The sequence below is a fragment of the Triticum aestivum genome, chromosome 7A (genome assembly GCF_018294505.1).
Source record: "Triticum aestivum cultivar Chinese Spring chromosome 7A, IWGSC CS RefSeq v2.1, whole genome shotgun sequence".
Classification (NCBI taxonomy): Eukaryota; Viridiplantae; Streptophyta; class Magnoliopsida; order Poales; family Poaceae; genus Triticum; species Triticum aestivum.
In genome coordinates, this window is record NC_057812.1 from 158,114,179 (window position 1) to 158,119,229 (window position 5,051).

Genomic DNA, 5,051 nt, shown 5'->3' on the forward strand with positions numbered 1-5,051 from the left:
TCTGCTTGAAACCTTTTGCAACTAATCTTGCCTTATACCTGTCTATGCTTCCATCAGATTTTCTTTTAATTTTGTACACCCACTTACAATCAATGACATTCTTGCCTTTTTCTGGTGGTACTAAACGCCATGTTTTATTTTTCATGAGTGCACTATATTCTATATCCATAGCTTCTTTCCATTCTTTGCTAGCAAGTGCATCATGCAAATGAGTTGGTTCACCCATACTGGTAAGGAAAGCATGTTTAATTCTATCATACTTTATAGTACCATCAGTGTATTCTTTCTCCTTGACAACACCAGACCGAGATCTTGTATGGCGGCGAGGAAGCTTAGGTGCACTCGCTTTTGATACAGAAGACCGTGGCATTGCTGAATCAGCAGTAGAATTCCCGTCCACAGAAGATCCTACTGGATCTGGATCCACTGCACCGGATCGCTCCCGATCCGAGACAACCAGGGAGTCAAGAATCTCCCTCGTAACCCCAGCGCCAGCAGGAGTACGCCATGTGGCGCCTTCGGTGTCCGCACGCTCAGTCAAGTGGGGCGAGGCATCGATGCTGGGCCCCGCGTCTGTCGCTTGGTCGGCCGTGTGCCTTTCTGATGCACGCGTGGCGCTCGGTGACTCGCGTCGGCCCGCGCTGGTTGGGCTGGGGAGGCCCAGACCGCCGGGGCTGTCGGCCACCAGACGGCCTGGCGCTCGCTGCGCACCGAGGTCCTCCTGGGATCGCGCGCCGAGATCTCCCTCGGATCGCTCGCTGCTGCTGCTTGCTGAATCAACCTGGGATTTTGTGACATGTTTGGCTGCTTCTCCTTGCATAAAATCACAACCTGAAGCTGCACACTTATCATCAAAAATTAAACTTTCTTTGGTACTAGTCATATGATCAGCACTATTTAACTCGCCCCCGTGATCTAGACTAGGGATATAATCAGGAAGAAGAGCAATTTCTGCACGAAGTAGGGCTCCGGCATTTGGATGAAGCTTTGCAAAGGGAAATATTGTTTCATCAAATATAACATCATGAGAAATATAAATGCGTCCAGTGGAGATCTCAAGACACTTGTACCCCTTGTGAAGACTACTATAACCAAGGAAGACACATTGAGTGGAGCGAAACTCGAGTTTGTGTCGATTATATGGACGAAGGTTGGGATAACAAGCACACCCAAAAATTCTTAGGGAATTATAGTCTGGTTTTTGATGAAACAATTTTTCCAAGGGAGTAATGTTTCCAATAACTTTGCTAGGAAGACGATTGATAAGATAAGTGGCAGCAATAAAAGCTTCATCCCAATATTTTAGAGGCATTGATGCATGAGCTAGAAGGGATAAGCCTACTTCAACGATATGACGGTGCTTACGTTCGGAGGAGCCATTATGTTGATGAGCATGAGGGCAAGAGACATGATGAGCAATGCCGATGTCACGAAAGAAGGAGTTGAGTTTCTCATACTCACCTCCCCAGTCACTTTGAACCGCAATAATTTTTCTGTCAAAGTGACGTTCAACAAGTTTCTGAAATTCTTGAAAGATGGAGAGAACTTCAGATTTAAACTTAAGCAAATAGATCCAAGTGAACTTGCTAAAATCATCGATGAAGCTAACATAATATTTTTTTTCTTCCAAAAGAATCTCTTGCATGACCCCAAACATCACTAAAAATAAGTTCCAACGGAGCATGAGACACACTATTTGATCTAGGATAAGGGAGTTGGTGACTCTTTGCACATTGACAAGCATCACAAACAGACTCAATACTTTGACTAGATGACAATGGAAGATTGCCTTTATTCACTACTTGCTTAACTATGATCGAAGAAGGATGTCCTAATCTTTGATGCCATCTTGCCAAGGAAGGCTTGACAACGGAGTAAACTTGATGACGATGATTTCGACTAAGTGCTCCGGATGTGATGGGATACAAGCCTCCAATGCATCTACCATGGTGAATGAGCTCCCTTGTTGCCCGATCCTTTATGAAAAAATAAGTAGGATGAGTTTCAAAAAAGACATTGTTATCAACGGTTAAACAAGACATAGATGCAAGATTCTTGTCAGCTTGTGGAACATGAAGGACATCTTTTAGAACTAGATCACGTTTAAGAGTAGGGGAATTAATAGATGCTTGACCAATATGACAAATATCCATACCTCCACCGCTTGTGGTGTGAATTTGATCGCTGTCATAGTACTTCTCCCTCATGGCAAGTTTCTCAAGCTCATTGGTGACGTGGTCAGTAGCCCCTGAATCGGCGTACCAGATAGTGCCATCGCCTCCTTGCTCCCTTATTGCAGCAGCGACATGGCGAGCATCAGGAACATAGTCCTCGTCGAAACGGTGCCAACAATACATTACCTCATGGCCTGGTTTCTTGCATAGCTGACACCGAACACGGCTGTTGGAAGAAGATGATCCAGAGGAGGCGTTATTGTTGCTGTAGCTGCCCCCTCCAGACCTTGCAAAGGTGTTGTTGTTGTTGTAGCCACCACCGCTTGGCCGTCCGCCTTGGCTGCTGCCGCGGCCGCGCCCGTTGTTGTTGCTGCTCCGATTTCGCTGCTGCTGATCAAGCCCACGACCACCTCCGCGGCCACGTGACGCGGAATTTGCTAAAGATTGCCGGATGTTCATCCCGTGAAGAAGATTGAGACGAGAGTCGAAGCTCAACAGCTGTGTATACAACTCCTGGATGGTGACGGGCTCTACCCGTGCAGCAAGGGCGGACACCACTGGATTGTAGTCAAGATCGAGTCCGGCCAGAACTTGAGACACGATCTCACCCCTTGTCAGCGCAGCTCCAGTGCAGGCGATCTCATCAGAGAGGGTCTTGATCTTGGCTAGGTATTCAGTCATAGACATATTCCCCTTCTTCAGGTTTGTGAGCTCTATCCGGGTATTGATGGCTTGAGCTTCGGATTGGGCAGTGAACATGGCATGGATCGCCGCCCATACCTGTGCCGGTGTCTGAAGGGTAACAACCTGTGCAAGTATCTCACGAGACAGAGAACCCATCAGAAAACCCTGGACTTGTTGCTGCTGTGCATACCAGAGAACACGGGCGAAATTGGCGATCTACTCCTCTTTTCCATCCTTGGTGATGGTGAGAGTCTCCGGCGGCGCTTGGCTCTCCGGATCGAGGTGGTGGCCCATTTGTGCGCCCTTGATTTGGGGCAGCACGATGGCCTTCCACATGAGGTAGTTGTTCCTCGTAAGCTTCTCCTGAGGTGGTGGTCCAATGGACATGGCGAAGGATGAATTTGAGGAGGAGGAAGGTGCGAAGGTGGATGATGAAGACAGGGACGTGGAGAGGGCACTCATGGTGTTGTTTTGGGTGGAGGCAGTAGTCATGGCGAAAGGTTGTGGTAGGGCTAGTCTAGATGCGATCCTCTTTTGATCGATAGGAAGAAGATGCTCTGATTACCATGTAAGATTGTTGGGGAAGCGTAGAACCCTTTGCTCGGGCTGCACTTGTATTTATATCAACTAGACGATGCCCCGCACGTTGTTGCGGGAATGTTTGCAATATTTCAATGAGATTCTGATTATATGGAACATGAATTCTTGAAACAATAGTTTCTGAAAGTATATAAGAATTAAATGTAAATAGCATAATAAAATGGAATTTTACATGCATGCATGTTGTAGTGGATTTTTAATATGCATAGTTGCATGTTGAGGCGGGCCTTTTCTTATGCATTTTGAATGATGAGGTGGCATGCTTGCATGTTGAGAAAAATAGTGGAGGCTAGCTATTTAGATATAGAAGATAATGCCGTGGCTTACAAGATGGTAGATCGAAGAGATCGTTTACAGAACGACGCTACAGAACGGGAAGAAGTTGGACAGAAGAAAGGATAGAGAAAGACTACAAGTTTAAACATGAGAAAGTAGAGTCCTTCCTCTATTCAACTATTCCAACATGCACTACTCTATAGGGAGAAAAATTTGTGGATGCAAATGTCTAGAATTGATTTGTTAAAGGATGGTGGCCTCAACACAAACTTTTTTCAATCCAAAGCAGTGTGAAGAGCTCGCAAAAATAAAATGAAATAACTAGTGGACCTCGATGGTAATTAGTACACTGATCCGATCGATATGGGTGTACCAGCCACTTCGTATTTTTCACTAATCTGCGACAAGATGTTCCAATCAGAAAAAAAAACAAGATGACGACCTTTCTCAGCACTGTAGTGAGCGATCGTCTGGTTTTTGTCTATTCTTCTCTTCTGTTTTATTAGTTTTCTATCAGTTGTTTTATTTTGTTATTTAAGAAACACGAAATTTTGTTTATTTTAAAATGGGACATTTCAAAAAACATGAACCTTTTAAAAAAACATTTACAGCTTTTCAAAATTCGTATACATTTTTAAAAAATGTGAGCATTTATTTTAAAACATAAACATTTGTTAAATTCCTGGAACTTTTTTGAGTGAAAATAAAAACTATAAAAGGAAAGAAAGAGAAAAAAATGGTAGATAAAAAATAGGAAAGTGAAAAAAACAAAAAATAGACTGAAACCTTCTACGAGCTTCCTAAAGCCAGGACCATGGTTTTGAAAGGCAATGTGATGCTAATTTGGCCGGCGCAAGTCACCAGGTCCGTGCGAATGCCCGATATTTTGTCGCACTAAGTGACATGCAGATTGATGTGATTTTCCATTAAAAATCTGAACAATTTCATCAATATCATATCAACGGTTTTTCCAACGGATTGAAAGTGAGCCGATATCAAATGGCATGTTTCTTGTGGTAAAACTAGTCTGCCCAGGTTGAAGTCCTATACTTAAGGCATGAGCGCTCACATTTTCCAAAATTTATTTTGGCATTTTTCGACGATGGTACTTCAGCAGGAGAAGACGTTCATGTCGACTGCAAGACATCTATGACGACTTCGTCGGTATCAGTTGTAGTCATGAATGGGAAGTCACTAGACGTTGCTAGAAAACACCAACAACAACCTCAAGAAGACGGCAAAGGTTGAACCAGAAGATCCAATCCCACGTTGATGCAAAAAAGCGCCATCAAAGTTTCTTATTGGCAAGACCATCAA

General features: G+C 44.1%; 1 pseudogene; it reads right to left on the minus strand.

Annotated features, from left to right (window-relative positions):
- Positions 1-2,656: 2,656 nt before the first annotated feature.
- LOC123155190 (uncharacterized) lies at positions 2,657-2,796 on the minus strand (annotated as a pseudogene).
- Between the last annotated feature and the right edge of the window lie 2,255 nt (positions 2,797-5,051).